This window comes from Dasypus novemcinctus, chromosome 2, assembly GCF_030445035.2.
Source record: "Dasypus novemcinctus isolate mDasNov1 chromosome 2, mDasNov1.1.hap2, whole genome shotgun sequence".
Lineage (NCBI taxonomy): Eukaryota > Metazoa > Chordata > Mammalia > Cingulata > Dasypodidae > Dasypus > Dasypus novemcinctus.
Window position 1 is genome coordinate 158,724,364 of NC_080674.1, and position 21,640 is coordinate 158,746,003.

Consider the following 21,640-nt stretch of genomic DNA (forward strand, 5'->3'; position numbering starts at 1 on the left):
TTTTTACTTGAAAAACCAGATAATGAATTTGATATTTATTGAAATAAACACCAAGAGAGGAGAAGCTTATGGGTTAAAATCAGGAGTTGGCTTTCATATATGCTAAGTTTGAGTCCTTTGTCCTTAATACATCCAAGCAGAGGAAAGTATAGGAGTATGGAGTTCAGGAGAACTTGAAAACTGGAGATAAATATTTAGGAGTTGTCAGCATGAGGAACATATTGAAAGTCATGAGATTGTATGAGATATCCTGGAGAGTGAGTGGTGGAGAGAATAAGAGGATGTATCAGCACTGTACCATGTCAGCACACCAAATTTTTATAGGAAGAGGAGAAGAGAAATCAGAAAAAGAGACTGAGAAGGAGTGAACAGTGAGAGGATGAAAATGAAGAGAGTGTGGTGTCCCAGAATTCAGGTGAAGGAAGTATTTCAAGAATAGGAGGTAATCAACTGTGTCAGATACTCTTCATAAGTAAGATGTGTACTGAACTGGACATCTGGATGGAGCAGTAGGATAAAAGTTTGACTGGAGAAGGTTCAAGAGCACATGGTAAAAGAAAAAGTGGAAATCCTATTATCACCATCATATCAGTATTTGCTGTTCTCTTGATATTTGGTTGTTCCTCTGGGTTGCAAACTCATAAGTCTACAAAAGATGGCCAGGTAATATAAATGAGTGAAACTGGCTAGATTGTAAGGGCATCTGACCCCAGCCTCACGGCTGGGCAATAACAGAACGTGTAACTGCAGGGCACGGAAGGCCACTACCCAGGCCAAGGAGAAGCCCCTACAAGACTCCGGGCAATGAGGAACATGGCACAACACAGGCTCTGTGTGACAAAACCTCTTGATTTGTCATGGAAACTAGAAATCCAGATTTTCAGGTGACATTTCCCAAATTTCATATGTTCAAAAACTAATTCAAGAAATATATCAAAGCACAGAGTGGCTAATACTTCAGGGCAAACAAACAAACATGCCAGCAGACCAAATCCAGGCCAAGAGCCACCAATTTGAGCCTCAGGTATAAAATTGAATTTTTTTCTTGAAAAAATTTACAATCTAGTTGGAGTAATAAGATCTGCACTTGAGTGCCATAATTCTAAGGGAACTTGAGAGATAAGAACAATGTCATTTATTCAATCACACTATTCACTGAACAATTATTTACGAGCACCTACTATATCTAGGCATTGATCTAAACTGTGAGGATATAGCAGTGAAGAAAACTGTCAAAGATATCTCCCTCATGTAGCTTACATTCCAGTGAGAGGAGAAAATAAGAAACATAATAAATATACGTCCTTTCAGTCTTTGTTCAGTAAATTAAATAATAGAGAGGAGGGGAAGTAGGAGAGCAAGAGGGAGAGGGAGAAGGAAAAGGAGGAGGAGACTGCCAGGGAAGAAGAGCTACAATTTTTAAAAGACTGGAGAGAGAGAAGTCATCACTGAGAAGGTGACAACTGAACAAAGACTGAAAGGACATGAGGGAGAAATCCAAAGAAATTCAAAAGAAGAGCATGTTGGTAAAAGGTGAGCGCCAGTGCAAAGGCCCTCGGGGCAGGAGTGTGCCTGGCACGCTAGAGGACGACTGGGGAGAGTGTTGCTTTGGCAGAGTGAGCCAGGGGTAGTGAATCAGGCAGGATGGACAGGAAGCAGAGGGCACCCTCCATTTGAAGAGGGTTTAATGAAGGGACTATTTACAAAAATGTGGGCAAGGTTAAGATGAAACGGCAAGGAGGAGTAATAGCCCATTATTACCCCTAGGCCTGAAAGGTCAAAGGGAGAGAATGGTTATTGGAACTCACTAAGAATCGGCTATAGTCAAGGGCAGATGGACAGGAGCTGTGTCTTTGCTAGAAGAAGACAGCCAAGATCTAGCTGAGGCCATGAATGGAAAGAGATAGAGGAATAAATACTCCATCCTCTCACTTCCCATCTTCCCTTCCCTACCAGTGCCTCCCATTGACTGAATACAACTGGAAGCCAAAACCTGAGACCACGGCCAGAAACGGCTCTATCAGGGACCGACCTGAGCCCCAGGGAGGTGAATTTCCAAAGAACCCATTTGTTGCAAGGGTGTGTCGGAACAATCCTTAACTAAAGAGGGTGAGACTGAACATGGATCTGCCAGCCATCTGAGAGTCAGTCAGGATTGGAAATTCAGTTATCCAAGAGGGATCTGTGGAAAGTCCTTTTGTCTGATGGTCTGGACCCCCTTGTACTACACGCAATGCCAACAAGGTATTTTTAGAATGCTGTATGAACAGAAGCACTGCCAGCCTGGACTGGAAGGGTTAGAGATGGGACAAATTGAAGGAAGAATGACATCAAGAGCATAACCATGGATGTGACCTTTCTACACATGCCTCTTCTGTCACTTTTATTGAATCTGTGGCAGGCACTAGGGTTCGTGTATGCTCAGGAGACTTGAATCTCTGGACTGTCTATGCGCCAGCTGGGCCCTGAGCCTCAGCAGACTTGCAACTCCTACCCTCTGGTTCATTACTTACCCAGGTCAGCTAACAGGGAGGTGAGGATGGTCAACCAAACTGGGCCTACAACTGCACGCAGGAGAATTCCATCTATCAGCCATGTGGAATCTAAACCCCCTCTCAATATAGAGGTGGAGTGGACCTCACCATCCCAGAGAGGAATGAAATATGGATTAGAGTGGACTTACTGATATTCTACTATAGAACTATTGTAACTAGTAATGGAAGAAATTGTAGCATTGACGTGGAGAAAGTGGCCATGGTAGTTGCTGAGGGCAGGGAGAGTGAAGAAGAGATGTGATGTGGGGGCATTTTCGGGACTTGGAGTTGTCCTAAATGATATTGCAGGGACAGATGCTGGACATTAGATATCCTGCCATAACCCACTGAATGGACTGGAGGAGAGTGTGAACTACAGGGTAAACTATTAACCATGTGGTACAGCAGTGCTCCAAAATGTATTCACCAAATCCAATGAATGTGGCACAATGATGAAAGAGGTTGTTGATGTGGGAGGAGTGGGGTGAGGGGGAGTGTGGGGTATATGGGAACCTCATATTTTTTTAATGTAATATTAAAAATAAAGAGATCATAGGAGGGGAAAAAAAAAAAAAAGCATAACCATGGAAGCAGAGGTCTGGACTGAAAAGCCACAGGAAGGAGCCAGAAGCTAGAAATCAGCAGGAACCTAGAAGAGAAAGGAGAGGATATCACCACGTGATGGGAAAGCCAAGGAACCCCAGGGATGTTGATAAGCCAGCACTCGACTGCTACGACCCCACGGCAAAGCATGGTCTTGCCAATGCACTTGATTTGGACTACTGAAACCATGTAGCAAATTCCCATTGTTTAAGCCAACCAATTGTATGGCATTTGAATAGCAACTGGGAAAACTAAGAGAGATTATGTTGAGAATAACCTAAGTGGAGTAGGAGAAGGCTGAAGCAGGGAGACAAGTAAAGATTATCTCAGTAATACAATCAAAAGAACACTGTGGCTTGGCTCAGGGCGTAGCAGCGGAGGTGGGGAGCAGGGCAAGGAGTCTGACTTTATTCTGAAGTCAACAGAATTACCTGATGGATGAGAAGTGGGGTGTGAGAGAAAAAAGATAAACACAGTATAGTCTCACGTCTTGTGCCTGCACATCTGAAAGGAAGGGGTTGCCAAGACCAGAGATGAGGGGTGGGCCCTGCAAAGGGAGCAGGCTTGGCTGAATGGCTGGGAGGTAGACATGTTGAGTTTGAGACATCAGTTCAATACCTAACCGAAGATATTGGACAGGTAGTATGATACACAAGTCTGGAGTCCAGGGGAACGGTTTCTACTGGAAATATAAACTTGGGATCATCAGTATATAGAGGTATACTAAAGATATGAGGAGGAAATTAGTACTTCCCAATGAGAAAAAGAGAGAAATCTTCCTGGAGGCCTGTGATTGAGCCTTTTTTTTAAGATTTTTTTATTTACTTCTCTCTCCCCTTTGCCCCATTGTTGGCTCTCTTGTGTCCATTTGCTGTGTTCTTCTGTGTCTGCTTGCATTCTCAGTGGCACTGGGAATCCATGTCTCTTTTTGTTGCATCATCTTGCGCATCAGCTCTCCGTGTGTGTGGCACCACTGCTAGGTGGGCTGCACTTTTTTTGCACAGAGTGGCTCTCCTTGCGGGGTGCACTCCTTGTGTGTGGGGCTTCCCTACACGGGGGCGCCCCTGTGTGGCACGGCACTCCTTGTGCGTGGCATCACTGCACATGGGCCAGCTCATCACACAGGTCAGGAGGCCCTGGGTATCAAACCCTAGACCTCCTATATGTAGGTGGATGCTCTATCAGTTGAGCCACATCCACTTCCCTGTGACTGAACCTTGAAAGATGAAACTTTGGTGAGCTAAAATAAGTTCTAAGAGAGTCCCAGATTCACAAAAATTCTAAGATTGGTGTTGAGGGCAAGTTTAGGGATCAATTTTTCATTGTTCACTTTGAATGAGCTATAAGACTAATGTCAGGCAGGACTCAGTGGCAGAAATGGGGCCAGAACATAAGCCCCTTGACTCCCAGTTCACACACACGTTGCTGTGGACCTAGATGCTGAGCTCTTATTACATGACCATGTGAAGAGTCCACGTGGAATCCTCACACACCGATTTATGGACGAGAAAACTAATATGAGTGCAAGTGATTTGCCCCAGCTCTCAGCTGACAGGTTATGGCAGAGTGGATTTGAACCTGGGCAATGTGCCCCCATGGCCTTTGTTCTTACTACTCTGCTTTACTGCCTGCCACTCTGTCAGAGAGACTGAGCCAGGTGTCTGTGCAGACTAACAAGCCATGGGTGCTAGTTTTCTCCAAACTATCCTTTGTAAGATGAGGAGCTGGCAGTGGCAGCAGCTCCAGGAGAGGAGGGGGCTGTGAACTGGGCAGAGGTCACCAAGATGCTGGCTCTGACCCCTCCCAGGAAAGGAAGCTGGGCGCATGGTCCAAAACATCAGTTTCTCATTTCTTGGCTCCCACAGCAACCCAAGCCTTATCCTGGGAGGTTAGCATTGACACTGTCCTTAAGCAAAAACAGAGAAGTCCTCGTTCTCCTCCAAACGCATTTTAAGGATGAGGAAACTGAGGACCATGGAGACCAAGGTACTTGTTCTACATTTTCTTGGGCTGTTTGTGGCAAAGCCTATATTAGAACCCAAATCTCAGGACTCTCAGTCCAGCTTTCCACAAAACTGATCAACTCACATTTTAAAAGTATGCTGCCTAGGGAGCAGGCTGAGGAGGGATCCTGTGAGTGTGTGTGTGTGTGTGTGTGTATTAGAAATAAGATCACACCAAACTGCGGAGGGCAATTCATTTATTCAGTCCACAAAAGTGCACTGTGTCCTCCAGGTGCTGGCCCTGTGTTCGGGGAGGGGACCCAGCAGGGAACAAAGCAGGCATACGTCCCTGCCTTCTTGTCGCGGGCAGTGAAGAGATGGGGGGCGGGGGGGGCGCGTCGAAACTCTTCCTTATTATTTTAAAAACATCTGGGCTATTGGAAGTGTTTCAACTAGAATGTTTCATGGTGGTGTCGTTACAAAGACAAAAATATATAAACACATAGGAGTTGGACCAAGTAAGAACGTGGAGGAAGAAGAGGAGAAGTATACATACTGAGGGGGGCCGGGGTGCTCGTAGAAGGGAGGCCTCGGTTGCCTCGTGGGTTGATACACAGTCAACTAGACTTGAGGGACAGTCCCCTGCACCAAGCATCACAGAATCCCAGTACCAGCGTCCCAGTGCCAAACCCAGTGTCCAGGGTATCCGAAGGCAGAAGCACAAAATCAGGAAACATATTTTCTGCAACAGGCGTATTCCAGTAACTGAAGATTCCACAACACTCCAAAGTTTCTTGGTGCCCCACAGAGAGCACTGCCTGTCGCTGTTACAGCCCCTTAGTAGAGGAGACTTTTAAATTCCAGGATCGCCTTCTCCGACTGATCCCATCATGGCTCAGAGCTGGCAAAGCGGGTGTGTCAGGAAGACAATAGGGTGAGAGAATCCAGGGGGCTGGTGAGAGACTCACTGAAATGAGCGGCCTCAGAGTCAGGTTGAAGAGAAGGCCAAGTGGGGTGGAAAGGGCTAGGAGAGCAGGATCATGACACCACGTCAACATGAGAATATCAACAAGACAGCAGATGGCAGGAGAGGCCAGCAAGTGGGAGATCAGCAAAGGCGGAGGGCAAAGAGGGAGATTTCAGAGATCAAGTGTTTCTGTGTGTGTGCATATATAATACATAAATAAGGTTATGTATTATATGATTTCCTATTATTTAAGAATAAATATCATCTCTCTCTTTCTCTATCTCTCTCTCTCTCACACACACACACACACATACACATACACAAAGAATTTGCTCACTGTTCACTCTTGGCACTACAATTACCTCACATTGTGGAGGCGGCAACTCTGACTTCACCTGTTTCATTTGAGTTGGCACTGGGTATTTGAAGCCAGAGATGTGTGTCCTTTGTGGAAAGAAGCCTGTGAGGGACCAAGCGATGGCCACTGGTGACGCTAACCCAGAAAGCTTTCCTCCTTTCCTTTGATAAAGGCAAAAAAATCACGTCTCAATGGCTTTGCCAAGTGGTTTTCCAATGTTGAGGAATATTTTCCTGTTTCCTGGTGGGAGTTGTTTATCTTCCTTCCTGGAATCTTAAACAAAGTTCAAAACAACTTCTAAACAAAGGGATCATCTGCTCCCTAGTTCTCAACCCCATTCTCTTGAGAGGAATTGGCCAGATTCTCCTCCCGATGACTTTCACAACCTGCCCAACTAAGAATCCCACCCCAGGCTTCCTCTGGCATGTCCCGGGGCCACCGATTGTTGTGGACACCCCAGGGTGTAGTCTTTCACTTCTTTGGGCCCCTTTATTCGTGTCCTTACAATTATTCAGGGAAAAGAAATCTGTTCCCCCAGAGAAGTTATTTGGGGTTTTAGAGTGCTCTAAGGCTGAGTTCATCAGCACCCAGATGGACAAGGTAAAAGAATCCTAGATGAGAGGTGAGGGGCCTACGCCCATGCCCTGAGACTGCTGCTACCTTAGTGGGAGGCCCAATGAGAGCAGCTTGTCCCAGGGAGGGATTGTCATCCCCCAAACAAGGGTGTGCCCCTGCCCTGTCGACTTCACAGGGCTGCTGTGAGGAGAAAGGAAGATCGTATGCCTGGAAGTGTTTCGTTGATTGTGAGGTGCTGGGGAGCACTGGGTGTGTTTCATTAAATGGAGTTATCACCCAACTAGGAAAAACGTTTAGTCATAGATAGCATAAATTGTATGCTAATTTATGCTGCCTGGGAAGCACTTTCATCCAGGTCCTCACAAGCCTGTGAAGTAAAGAGAGGTGAAGGCGTCTTTGGGACATGGAGCTGCCCTGGATGGTGCTTCAGGGGCAATCACCGGACATTGTAAATCCACACAGGGCCCACTGGATGGAATGGAGGAGAGTATGGGCCATGATGTGGACCATTGACCATGAGGTGCAGAGGTGCCCAAAGATGTACTTACCAAATGCAATGGATGTGTCATGATGATGGGAACGAGTGTTGCTGGGGGGGGGGGGTGGGAAGAGGTGGGGGGGGTGGGGTTGAATGGGACCTCATATATATATTTTTAATGTAATATTATTACAAAGTCAATAAAAAAAATAAAATAAAATAGTAAAAAAAAAAAAAAAAAAAAAAAAAAAAAAGAAGCCGGCTGAGTGCATACCCCGTTTCCAGGGAAAGGACCGGGGTGGAGATGGGAAGCAAACAGACCTGCTCTCCTCCACCCCGTGCCCTGCATGCTCCATCCACCCGAGTACTTCTCTGAGATAGGGCTGTCAACAGAAGCCCACGACAGCCTCACTGAGCATCATTCTACTTGGCCCTGAACTCCCCGTGACAACAGAGCTCACCGCACATTCCCAGGCAGGGAAATACTAGGAGAAGGGCTTGAACTGTGGAAAGAGCCAGCCAGCGCGAGTAGAAAGAGAGCTGAGGGGCTGGTCACACAGGGCCGGGGTAGGTGAACAATGATAAAAATTAGCATACGTTGAGGACTTCACACAGATGCACTACAGTAGCACTTCAATGGTTTTACTCGTATAACACATAACAACTCATGAGGTAGGTACTATCATCCCCAAATAACAGGTGAAGAAGCTGAGGCTCTTGGGAGACTGAGTAAATTAGTCAAGGTCACACAGCTCACCAACGATGGAGCCAGGATTCAGAGCCAGGCAGGCAGAATCCAGCGCCTGGGCTCTTGGCCAGGGCACAATCAGATTTCCCTAGTTACTGCTTTTGGAGAGGAATAATGCAGCCTACACTCATAGAAGCCTGGAGCATGGAGAGTGGAAGAAATCCTAAAGATGACCTGGGCCATACATTTAACAAATACTTTATTAAGCACCAACTATGTGCCAGACACTAGTCTAGAGTGGGAGGGGGGAAGGTGTACAGCAGCAAATCCAGCAGACAAAACTGTCGTTTCAAACCAGAGGACAGAGATGATAAAAGAGCAATAAAGTAATTAGCGGTTGGGTAAAAGGCAAGGTAGTTTTAACCTGATGGAGAGTGCAGGGACATAAGAGAGCAGGCTCAAGAAATCTCTAACTTCTCACCCATGGGTCCAGACGCCACATTCTACAGTTGAAGGCGACCAATGAAAAAAGAAAAGACAACTGTGCCCTGTTTAAAACTGAAAAAACATGTTTGTTAGCAGGGCTGGCGGTGGAAACTGTCTTCCCGCAAAACTCTCTTTACAGCAGCTCCCAATTACTCTATCTCCCAATCTAGACCCCAGTACCGAGGAGAGAATAGACGCTCAAGCACCCTGGTTGGCTCTGTCGTCCCGCCAGCACACCCAGCGGCCAGGGAGAAGCCCAGGCAGGGCGGCGCCTCAGCGACGCGCCAGCGCGTCCAGCAGGTGGCAGCCGCGAGCGGCCGCGTCCCCCTCCAGCCCACCCCAAAGCCCCTGCTACCCCCGCCGCTTCTCGCGTCAACCCACCAGCTGGCATCGTGGACGTCCCGCTCTCCTATTTCGCTTAGCTCGCCTTGGAATTCGACACCCTAGAAAGTACCAAGGTTCATGAGCCGATCGCAGAGCTCTGGGCAGGAGTTCCCCGTCCTCCGCGGTGGTGTGTGACCAGGCACTGGCAGCCCCCCTTCTCCCCAGGTTAGCATCCGGCCTCCTCCTCCTCCTCCTCCTCCCTGCTCTCACCTGCGCCTTATTAGTCCACTCACCTTCAAGGCCAGTGGCTCCAGCTAGACTCAGCGGCGACAGCAGCGGGAGAGAGCACCTGAGGAAGCAGAGCTGACAGTGACTGTCTTTTCACCCCACCCCACCCCTAGGTGATGTGTGAGTTACAAAGAAGATTTAAAAGGCAACCCGAACTAAAATGAAATTAAAATATCCTGATTAGGAAGGATTACAATTATCTTTATTTACAGAATACATGATGAAAATCCCAGGGCACGGGAAGTGGATGTGACTCAGGGGACTGGGCACTGGCCTACCACATGGGAGGTTGCTGGTTCGGATCCCAGTGCCTCCTAAGAAGGCAGCAAACTGAGAGAACAGCAAGCTAACACAAGATGACACAACAAGAGATGTGGAGAGAAAAAATAGAATGAGAGACACAATAAAGCAGGGAGAGGAGGTGGCTCAAGCATTTAGACACCTCCCTCCCACGTTGGAGGTTCTAGGTTCAGCTTCCAGTGCCTCCTAAAGAAACAAGGAAGAGGAACAGGCTCAGCAAGTAAAAAATAACAAGGGGGTGGGGAGAATAAGTAAATGAATTAAAATCTTAAATATATATATACAAATTTTTTAAAAGGTACAAGTAATTTGTCCAAAAAAAAAAAAAATCCCCACTAAAACTATTCAAACTGAAAAATGTGTTCAGCAGAATACAAGATGAACTTGCAGAAATCAGTTGTACACCTCTCATCTATAGCAAACTGATTTTTTTTAGGAGGTACCAGGGAATGAACCTGGACCCTCCTACATGGGAAGCAGGCACTCAAGCTCTGAGCTACATCTGCTCCCCTAGACAATTGATTTTTGACAACTGGCAAATCACTCGAAGGGGAGAGATTAGTATCTTCAACAATATACAAAAATTAATTCAAAATGTATCAAAGATCTAATATAAGAACCAACACATAAAACTCCTAGAAGAAACCATAGAAAAACATTTTCTTTTTCTTTTTTTTTTTTTTTGTTCCTGTGTGGGAAAGGATGATCTTGAGCCTGCGGGAAGCAAGCGGGCTCCAGACTTCTCCAAGTCCACATCTTTATGCCTCCAATTCTTACGTGTCCAAGGACAGGAAACCACCGACACACCTTTGTAGGAGGGTGAAAAACATTTTCAAGACCTTGTGTTAGGCAACAATTTCTTGGACTTACACCAAAAGCATGAGCAATAACAAAAAAATTGATAAGTGATACTTCATCAAAATCTAAAAACTTTTATGCATCAAAGGAAAGAGACAACTTAGAGAATGAAAGTAAAAAAAAAACAACCTACAGAATGGAAGAAAATATTTTGGAAACCACATATAAAATAAGAGTATAATATCCAGAATATACAAAGAATTTACACAACTCAACAACAAAAGGATACATGACACAATTAAGAAATAGGAAAAAGACTTGAATGGGAATTTCTCCCTGAAGTGGAGGGGTCACATAGGAGCATATGGTAGTTTGAGATTATTTATGAATCCCCAAAAGAAAGACTATGTTTGTAAACTAATCTATTCCTCTGAGTGTGATACCCTTTGAATGCATTAGATTCAGCTGACATGTCTTGACTAAATTATGTTAAGATTACGGTTTTGATTCTATCCCATCAGTAGGACATAACTCAGGGTTGAGTTTCCGCCCCATTGTTGGGCCGATATAAACAGACACTCAAGGCAGTCGGGAAGAGACAGAACTCCACAGATGCCACAGAGAAACCTTTGTCAGTTTTGATCCTGGAGCCCTGGGGAGAGATGAGCCATTTGCCTGACAGTTTGCAGCTAAAGAGCAGCTGAGAAGCTGATAAGACCTGGAAAGAAATGAGCCCTATGCCAGACTGATAAAGGAAGCCCTGAGAGACTAGCCCTATGCCAGCCTAGAGTTGAGGCTGGAAGAAGCTGGGCCCGTGGAGCCTTAAGAGGAAGAAGGAAGGCTGAACCCTTGCAGAGATGGCCCACCATCTTGTTTCAAAACCTAACAAGAGACTTGGGTGATGTATTAGTCAGTCAAAGGGGTGCTGATGCAAAATACTAGAAATTGGTTGGTTTTTATAAAGAGTATTTATTTGGGGTAGAAGCTTACAGATACCAGGCCATAAACCTAAGTTACTTCGCTCACCAAAGTCTATTTTCATGTGTTGGAGCAAGATGGCTGCCAGCATCTGAAGGGTTCAGGCTTCCTGGGTTCCGCTAGGCTCAGCTCCTGTTTTTTCCACAAGGTCAGCTGTAGACTATCAGGTGAACGGCTCTGTCTTTCCCCGGGGCTCCAGCTCAAGACTTCAGCATCAAACTCCAACATTAAGAACCCCCAACTCTGTCCTTTGCCATGCCTTTTATCTCTGAGTCCCTACCCACCAAGGGGCAGGGACTCAATGCCCTAATGATATGGCCCAATTAAAGCCCTAATTATAACTCAATCAGGCCTAGGTACAGATCAGATTACAAACATAATCCAATATCTATTTTTGGAATTCATAACCATATCAAACAGCTACAGGTGAGAAATTACCTCTTATGGTACCTTGAGTTGGACTCTTTGGGGCCTTGTAACTGTAAGCTCTTACTCCAAATAAGTACACTTTATAAAAGCCAACAGATTTCTGGTACTTTGCATCAGTACCCCTTTGGCTGACTAATACAGCATCAGCCTGTCCAGTGAAATACTGATTCAGAAGTTCTGACAGAAAGGAAAGTACTGACTTAAGGACAGGCATACAGTCCAATGGAATAGAATTGAGGGCCCAGAAATAATGCCCAACCATCTATGGCTGATTGATTTTAGACAAGGTGGTTAGACCATTCAACGAGGGGTAGGGGTGGGGGTGTTTAATAGTCTTTTCAATAAATGGTGCTGAAACAACTAGATAACCACATGCAAAAAAATAAATTTGAACCCCTACTTCCCTCCAGATACAAAAATTAACTCAATATGGATCAAAGACCTAAATAGAAGAGCTAAAAATCAAAAAATTCTTTGAAGAAAATATAGGGATAAATCTTCATTACCTTGGATTTGGTGGTAGATTCTTAGATTTGACAATAAAAGCACATGTAACAAAGGAAAATATAGACATATTAGATTTCATCAAAATTAAAAAGGTTTGTGCTCCAAAGGACACAGTAACAGAGTAAAAAAAACCCAAGAGAATGAAAGAAAATTTTTGCAAATCAGACCCAGGAAGGGTCTAGTATCCAGAATAATAATAATAATAAAAAACACTCTTGCAAGCCAACAACAAATAAACCCAATTTTTAAAATGAGCAAAGGACTTGAACAGGCATTTCTCCAAAAAAATATACAAATGGCCAATACACATTTAAAAAGATGTTCAACATTATTAGTCATCAGGGAAAAACAAATTAAAACCACAATTAAATCCCACTTTACACCTTCTAGAATTTTCATAATTAAAAAAAAAGGAAAATAACAAGTGTTGGCAAGGAGAAGTTAGAACCCTCCTACATTGCTGGCAGAAATGAAAAATGGTACAGCTGCTATGGAAAACAGATTGGTGATTCTTCAAAAAGTTAAACATAAAATTACTATATAACCCAGAAATGTCCATCAATGGATAAACAAAATATGGTATCTATGTAATGGAAAGTTGTTCAGTCATAAAAAGGAACGAAGTACTTACAAATGATATAACATAAACTAATCTTGAAGACATGCTGCTGAGTGAAATAAGCCAGATATGAAAGGCCACGTGCATTGTATGATTCCATTTATATAAACTGTCTAAAATAGGTATATCCATAGAGACAGAAAGCAGATTAGTGTTTTCCAAGGGGCTAGGGGGAGGAGAGAAAAGGGAGTGACTGTTTAATGGGTCCAGGGTTTCCTTTTGAGGTAATGAAAAATTTCTGAAACTAGATAGTGGTGCTGATTGTACAACATTGTGAATGTACTTATTGCCACTGAATTGTACATTCTAAAGTGGTAAAGTTTATATTATAAGTATTTTATCATAATAATAAAAAATTAGACAATGGGGAAAAATACCATGCAGACACTAATCGAATCAAAGTTGAAATAGCTATATTACTAATACTTAAAGTAAACTTCAGAACAAGAAATATTACCAGGGATATTACATAATATTAAAGTGGTTAATTCACCAAACAACATAACAATCTTAAAAGTGGATGAATGTAACAAAGCAACTTAAATATATGAAGCAAAAGTAATCAAACTAAAAAGAAAGATAGGAAAAAAACACTATTTTATTTGGATATTTCAACACTTGTCTCTCAGCAATTAATAGCACATGTAGTCAAGGGTGAAAAAAAAACCCATATGAATACAGAAGACTTGAGCAACCCTTTTAATCAATCTGTCCTAACTGACATTTATATAACACTCCACTGAAAAACTGCAATACGTATGGAACATTTACCAAGATAGAACATATTCTGGGGAAAAAAAATACATCAAAAATTTACAAGAATTGAAATGAGTAAAATAGTTTCTCTGACCACAAAGAAATAAACTAAAAATCAATAACAGAAATATATATATGGAAAATTCCCAAATATAGGCAACACTCCAATAACTCAGGAGACAAGGAAGAAATTACAAGGAAAACTATAAAACATATAAAACATTGGGAGATGCAGGAAAAGGAGTACTTAAAGAATTTTATAGCATTAAATACTAGTTGTCGAAAAGAAAGAATATCTCAAACCAGCGATCTAAGCTTCCACCCTAAGAAGCAAAAAAGATGAGCATATTAAAATTTACATAAGGAGGAGAAAGAAAATAAAGCACAGAAATTGAATAGAAACTGAATCAAAAAATAGAGAACACCAATGAAACCAAATCGCTGTTTCTGTGAAAAGATCCATAAAACTCATCTGGGCCCCAGGATACTCTCTGCTCCCCAGGATGCAGAAGCAGCCACCTATGTGTGCATCATCCTCCCAGGGCAGAGAGAGGAAGAAACATCAGCCAGCAGAGCACTGGGAGGGGACAGCCTCCTCCCGCCTCCTCCTGGCACACAGGGACCAAGGCCCAGCTCAAAGCACAATGCAGCCTTTGATGTCTGGGCTGAGCGGGAGGGGCAGCCCCAAGTCCTCGCACCTTCAGGCTCTGACTGGGGAGCAGTGCTCCTCCCTGCCTTTCTGCCTATCAGACTGCACATTCCTCACATTCTACAATTGAGACAGGCAGTTTGGTTCTTGTGGGGGCGGCCAGGAGGGGGGAGGAGGGCAGAGAGCAACCCAGGAATCCAGGCTGCTGTTCTTGCACCCTGCATGACCCGCTCGCCTGCCACCGCCGCAGAGTGGTCCCCACCCAGACTCTCTCGGCCAAGGCCCCCCTTGGAACTGTGGGCACAGCATCTCCCCTCAACCCCAGCAGCATCCGTGAACCGGCTGCCAACCCTCAGGCACAGGCCTCCCAAGTCTTGGTTAGAAGGAACCTGGGAGTTTCGGGTATAACCCAGGCATTTTACAGGTGAGAGACTAGAGGACCAAACAGAGTAAGGCAACAAGCTTCACAAAATGTAGTCACATAAGACTAACTTCATTTCCTTTTTTGGGTAGGCAGTAGAAGGGAGTACAGCTGACACAGTGAATCAAACTTCAGAAAAGCCTCCCATGAAATCAAGCAAATGAGATGGAGAAAGTATAGCTGAATGCCAACGAAGTTAGAAGATTGATGACTGCTTTAAAGATCACTAATTAATTACTTAATGTTTTCTTAGATAATTCTTTGGGCAAGTTCTTAATCTCATCCCTCATCCCATTACAGGCCAAAATTTAATACAATTTTGGATGAAGGCATAAATTCCCTCCTTCAAATAATAATGAATGAGTGCCTGCTCTGTACTAGGCACAGATACTCTTGAGTGAAAGCGGAGCCCCTGCCCACACAGAACCTACAATGCCCTGGAGACTTAAGAGGTCAATCAATAGTCACATATGGGGCTGTCTCAGAAAGGGCTGCGACAGGGAGAAAGTTACTGCAGTGAGAGCACCTGAAAAGGGGAATTTCACTTAGTTGGGAAATCAAGGAAGGCCTCCCTACAGAAGTGACTCTCAGTCTCTGAAGGATAGCAGTTATGAAGCAGGCTAGTAAGACAGGGAATCAATAGACGGATCTGGAACCAGGCAAGAAGGCCACGTGGACATCAGTAACCACCAAGGTGGCGGCTGGAAGACCCCTCCCCCAAGATTGTGCTATCCAGAACAAAGACTCCTTCTGCAAGCCAGGAGACGCCCGGCTATTCCCCAAGGACTTCATCATTGGGCCCTCACGGGGAACTGACGGGTGGGGTACTCAATCAAGGCAGTGAAGAGCTGGAACTCCTACCCTGCCATTAGCAAAGGCGTGGGATAATTAGCCGTTTAAAAAGCAGTGGCGGGCAGCGGGCCTGAGTCCTCTATCTTGTGCGTTCTCTTGCTTCTGGATCCCCAACTCCAGCTGCCTTCTCCCCTGCTTGGATCACCACGCAAGTAAAACTTGGGTATATATAACCTATAATGGAAAATCGTAGCCTGTAAATCAGTCCTCTTTATCACTTTTGAGCCTCTTTCTCTCTACCTGGGACCCCTGCTCTGTTATTTTCTCCTATTTCTCTTCTCTCCCTACCTGAATAAATTACTGGCCTAACTCATGCAACATGCCCTTGAAATTCATTTCTCCAGCATAGTCAAAAGAACCTAAACAAAATCCAGTAACAGTTACAAAGACAAAGAAAGGAGGGAAAAGAATTCTAAAGAGACAAGCACGTGCAGAAGCAGTGCCAGGAGGACAATGACTAAAGTGAGGGCATGAAAAGCCACTGAGCAAAGGTTGCAGGGACCACAAGGAGCAAGGTCCTGCCTGCTAGAATATAAGCTACATGAGGGCAGGGGACTTTTATTATTTTACTCACAACTGTATCCCCATTGCCTAGAACTGCACCTAGGGCATAGCAGGCACTCATGAGTATTTATTGAATGGATACCCAATGTATAAAGCCGATGTAATATGCAGGCACTATGGGCAATAGAAAAAAGGACAGAGAGAACATTGAAAAACAGAATCAGAATTCAACATCATCTCAAAAATCTTGAAGGAAATAAAGTAAGATAAAAAGTAAATGAAATAAGTGTAAAATTCGTAACACAAAACACACTAAAAAATACAATGAAATAAGTATAGGTGGGAGAAATGGTTAAAACAATACATATAAGAAAGACTTCAGGGTTTTAGACATCCTCATGCTTAAAATGTGAATCATCAGTAGAGCAAAATATTAATGCAGTTTAGCTACACTGAAACTCACCGTGGAAGAAAACTAGGTTGCAAATGCTGATGTTCTCTGGGCTGGCTGATGGGACCACATATTCAGCTCTAGGTGCCGGATATCAAAGCAGACATTTATCAACTAGAGTTCACCCAGAAAAGGGCAACTAATTACACAGTAAAGCAAACCAGTAGATTTGGGGAATACCTAAGTTAACAGAAGATGTTCAGCAGACAAGAGTAGTCATATTTAAATACTCAAAGGCTCTCACGAAAGGGAGGGTTATACTTTGATGGTCTCTGGGAACCTAATCCAGGGTCAAAGGTACAGGAACAAAGTTTTCCACTTAATGACAGAAAAAGTTTTCTAAATCAAACCTGTCCTGAAATAGAGGACTGCCGCAAGCCAGGCACCCCTCTGAGGAAGAGTTAAGGTGATGAAGACAGAAGGCAGAGCCAGATCATGGCTGGCCTGTGCTTCTGCTGCTCAGAGATTGAGCTTGATCAGAGATCATAGCTTGAGCTATGTAGGACCCTCACAAGCAGTTTTTTTTTTTTTTTGGAGATACCAGAGATGGAACCCAGGACCTCGTACATGGGAAGCAGGCACTCAACCATTTGAGCTACATCTGCTCCCCCTCACAAGCATTTGAAGGAGGACAGAAGCATGACTCAGGTTCTGTCCTGAGAAGAACGCTCAGTTATGGAGGAGAGACCCTGCAGCAGCAGCTCTAGGAGAGAAGGGGGCTGTGAACTGGGCAAAGGTTACCAAACTGCTGGCTCTGACCCTTCCCAGGAAAGCTGACCACACAGTCCAAAATGTCAGTTCTTGTTTCTTGGCTCCCACAGCAAATCTGGGGCCAAGGGCAGCAATCCGAGCCTTTTCCTGGGAGGTTAGCACTGAGTGTCCTTAAACACTCAGTTCAAGTCTACTCCTTGTTCTCCTCCAAGCCCATTTCAGGGATGAGGAAACTGAAAGTCATGGAGACCAAGGCACTTGTTCTACATTTTCTTGGAGTGTTTGTGGCAAAGCCTATATTAGAACGCAAATCTCAGGATCCTCTTCCAGTGTATTTTCCACAAAACACCCTCCCTCTGATCAGTTCATGTTTCAGAAGTACCTTCCCTAGTGAGCAGGCTGGGATGGGATCCTGTGTGTTTGCCAAGTACTCTGTTCAAGCCCAGCCCTGACACTCCCTACCACTCCCAGAAAAAAGGAATTTCTCCTCAGTTCACCTTCTCTCTCAGGGAAATTCAGGCTACCAGCATCTGACCCAGTAAATAGAATAGGAAGGAGGCACTCATCTGCCCAGCAAGCCCATGTCAATTGTCTTTCTTGGAGAAACACTTGCACCTGGGCACCAAGAGGGTCGTGCAAGAAGGTCAACTGCAGTCTCACTCAAAATCGTGAGAAATGGAAGGAATTTAAACACCCATGCAAAGGGGAGGGGCTTAATAATGGCGACATATTTAATCAGTTTTTAAAAAATGAAGGAGGTCTATAGAGACTCAAGGAACGATCTCTAAGATGTATTATTAAGCAAAAACAAAAGAAACTTGCAGTACAAGGCACACATTATAATCTAGTTTATGTATAAATGTAGACTATACGCATGACTTTGAATATGTAGAAAAAAGATCATGCCAAACCCTGAGGCGATCCACTTATTCATTCCACACATGTGCGCTGAATGCCCTCTCTGTGCTGGCTCTTGCCGGGGGTGGGCAACCAGCAGTGGGAAAAGCAGGCAAACAGCCCGGCCCTCTTGTGTCTGGGTAAAGGGGAGGATAAGGGGCAGGGGTGGGGGAAAGGGCACTACACTTTTTTTTTTAAGTACTTCTGTGTTATCATAAGTTCTTACAACAATAATTTATTCATGATTGTATCATTATAATATGTAAACCAGGTGGAGAGAGTGGAAGGAGTGCACATGTAAGGTGGGGTGTCAGTGCTTGTGGAAGGGAGGCTGGGGTGTCTCCTGGCCTCTCACAACGGAATGAGCCAACACCAATCCCTAGCCCCAAGCGCTGTGCCCAGTGCCTTGGAAATAGAGCAGGACCAGTTAATATTCTATTTCCTGCAAGGGGCATATTCTAGTAAGAGTCCACTCTCCCCACCATTTCTGATGCCCCAGATAGAATACTGCCAGCAGCTGGTTACAGCCCCCCGAGGGACTCTGTGGGCTGACTGCATGAAACTGGCTGCACTGCCCTCCAGGTTGGCACCCTGAAGACATGGTTTTAGTCTCCTGGCTGCTAAACCTTTCCCTCTCAGCCAGAAGCAGAGTGGACATCACCATGCCTAAATCCAAGATTGAGGAATGAGCAAACATAAGGGGGTAATGCAACTATGGACCACAGTAGACTTATTATTATTTTAGTAATGGCAAAACTTGTAACATTAATATAAAGATAGTGGTCACCAGAGGTTTTGAGGGGAGGGAGAGGGAAGAACAGGTGTAACATGGGGCATTTTGAGGCCATTGGAATTGTTCTGTATGATATTGCAATGACAGCTACAGGCCATTGTATATTTTGTCAAAACCTATAAAATTGTAAGGTGCAAAGTGTACAACATAATGTAACCTATAGACCATGGTTAGGAGCAGTGCTTTAATATTTGTTCATCAATTGTAACAAATGTACCACACTAGTTAAAGATGTTATTAATAGCGGAAAATGTGATAGGAGCAGAGGATGGGGTATGTAAGAATTCCCTATATTTTCAATGTAACTTTTCTGGAATCTAAAACTTCTTTAAAAATCAAGTTGAAACAAACAAACAAGCAAACCTGATTCAGTGGGGCGACACCTTAAGTGAAGTAACATCTTGAAGAGATTTTTTCACAATGGGCACACACCTACCAGAATGCAGACCAAGACCAGGAGCTTATGCAGACTGGGGCCCGAGGTTCAGCTTCTCACACATGGGCTCTCCGTGGCCCTCTCCCCAGTCCCATGTCTCTCTCTGGCCTGCGCCCCTTATATGGAGCCAGCCACACAGAGACCCTCCCTTCCCATTTTCAGATATTGTCCCAGGTAATAGCAAAGGGCACACTTCCCTTCTTGAAGCTGCACTTTGCTGCAGACTAATCGCAGGTGAAAGTTTTACATACTGATATATTTGACCCAATATATCCAAAATGCAATCATTCCAATATGTAGTCACTATAGCAAAATTATTAATTGAAATTTACATTCTTTTATTCATACTATGTCTTCAAAATAGACGTTGAATTGTATAGAAAGAATGGTGAAATGATAACGTATTGTGAAAAAAATAAAGAACAGATTACATTGAGTAACACAGATCACACAGAGGGACACACCCTTCCAAACTGTCCCCTACCCTTTGACAAAGTAATTTCACTGTCTGGGCATATATACAAAAAAAGGTATTGGCCATTGGTTAGCAAAATCTTGCCCCTAACTCAATGTGTTCTTAACTCTCAATAATAAATTGGATCATTAGATTTGGAGTCAGAAGCCCTCAGTTCAAATTCTAACTCAGTCAGTTTCAAGCTATATTCTCTTAGCATATTTCTCCTAAGTAAATATATATATTATTATTATTATAAATAGAGAGAGTAAAAGGGCCTATCTCACAGAATAGCTGTGAGGATTAAAAGAGGTATTTATAGGTGTTTGGTTTCTTTTACTTGTGCAAGCTTGCACATGTGTGTGCATGAGTGTGTTCTGGTCCTGGTTCTGCCAGTGTTAAACTCTGTTCATATCTCTGGAACTTGCAGGACTGGGAAATGGAAGAGGCATCGGTGGGCAGAATGTACCTGGCACCCAGGACAAAGATAAAATCCTACTTCCAACCTGAAAGCCCACTCAGAAATACATCCAAGTAAAACCAGATCCACTTGTCCTAAGACATAATCAGAAATATTCCTTTCAGTTGCCTGGGACCCAGGACAACCTGGGTGCATATCTCTGCTCTTGCTCCCCAGCTGGTTTGCATTTTCAAGAAGCTTGAATTTTGAAAGCTGTTTACTTAGAAACAACAACAACAAAAATTAAGTTACATATTCAGTTATTTTATCATTATGATGTTTGGCTTCCTGTCTAATGAATCTATTTCAAGGATAGGGAACATACAGGTGCCTCTGTCTCTCTTTCTCTGGGTATTTTTCCTAATAGATTTCAGTAGTGACCTTGAACAAATCAAACCTTTCCCCTTTCAGTTTCTTTCCTTCTTCCTTGTGGCTTTGAGTCCCCACACCATTCGGGTCTTGCTCTTTAAAGACTTCAGCCAAGTTCCTCTGGAATCAGCATGGCTTGAACTGCATCCAGTAGTCCAGGTGTGTCATGTCTAAGACACAGCTTAGAGCAGGCATTCTTAACCTTTTTTGTTCCATGGACTCCTTTGCCAGTCAGGTGAAAACCACAAACCCCTTACTAAGCCCACAATATACTGTGTATTATTTAATAATATACCACACCCGCACCAACATGTCTCCCCAAGCATAATTTTTTTTTAGTTTCCTATTCAAGCTCACAGACCCCTTGTTAAGAACCCCTGGCTTAGAGGCACTGGCCCCTTCCCCATTTCCCATTCTGTACTTCTATTATTGCAGCCCAAATTCACATCAGCCAGTGACTCAAGAGATGGTCCCCAGGCCACACTTTGAGAAACACGACATGGACCAGTGTTTCTGATATCTGGCTGCACCTGACTCACTTGGACAGATTCATCAAAATTTCTGATTCCCAGACCTTGCCCCATCCACTTAATTAGACTCCTAATTCCTAAGTGATTCTGATTTTCCTGAAATTTTGGCAAAAAGTGCACCAGTGGTTTCTTTCACAGGCGTGAGGGGTCTGAATGTCCAGGTTTCCTTTCTTAGGCACGGGATCAGTATCAGTTAGTTAAAGTCTTAACCAGCAGGGGGCAGCATGTGCAGGGCATTTGAGCTGCCGAGAAAATCTGTGGCGACCTGATTCCTCACAGTGCAGTGATCAGAAGGAGCCTATAATTGTAGAGTACCTGCTGATGAAGCTCCTCCACTCATTGTTTTATTACATCCTTGTACCATGTCCGTGAAGTAAGTGTAGAACATGTTGTCTAAGAGAACTCAGCTGGCTTCTTCAAGGCCATATTGCTAGTAATTGCCAGAGATGGATTTTCCAACACATACACGGGGGATAGGGTA

General features: G+C 44.1%; 1 long non-coding RNA gene and 1 other non-coding gene across 2 annotated transcripts in view; both read right to left on the reverse strand.

The window, feature by feature from the left end:
• Window positions 1–6,586: 6,586 nt before the first annotated feature.
• Window positions 6,587–21,640, reverse strand: part of LOC139437166 (uncharacterized) — a 34,578-nt gene continuing 19,524 nt past the window's right edge. The window contains exons 2-5 of the long non-coding RNA XR_011646880.1: window positions 9,251–9,306; window positions 9,015–9,076; window positions 8,629–8,705; window positions 6,587–6,678 (exon numbers count right to left, since the gene is read on the reverse strand). This is a non-coding gene — a long non-coding RNA (uncharacterized lncRNA). The remainder of the gene's footprint in view (window positions 6,679–8,628; window positions 8,706–9,014; window positions 9,077–9,250; window positions 9,307–21,640) is intronic.
• LOC111759867 (small nucleolar RNA SNORA38) lies at window positions 10,234–10,365 on the reverse strand. The gene has a single exon (XR_002793725.1). It is a non-coding gene; the product is annotated as a small nucleolar RNA SNORA38 (small nucleolar RNA).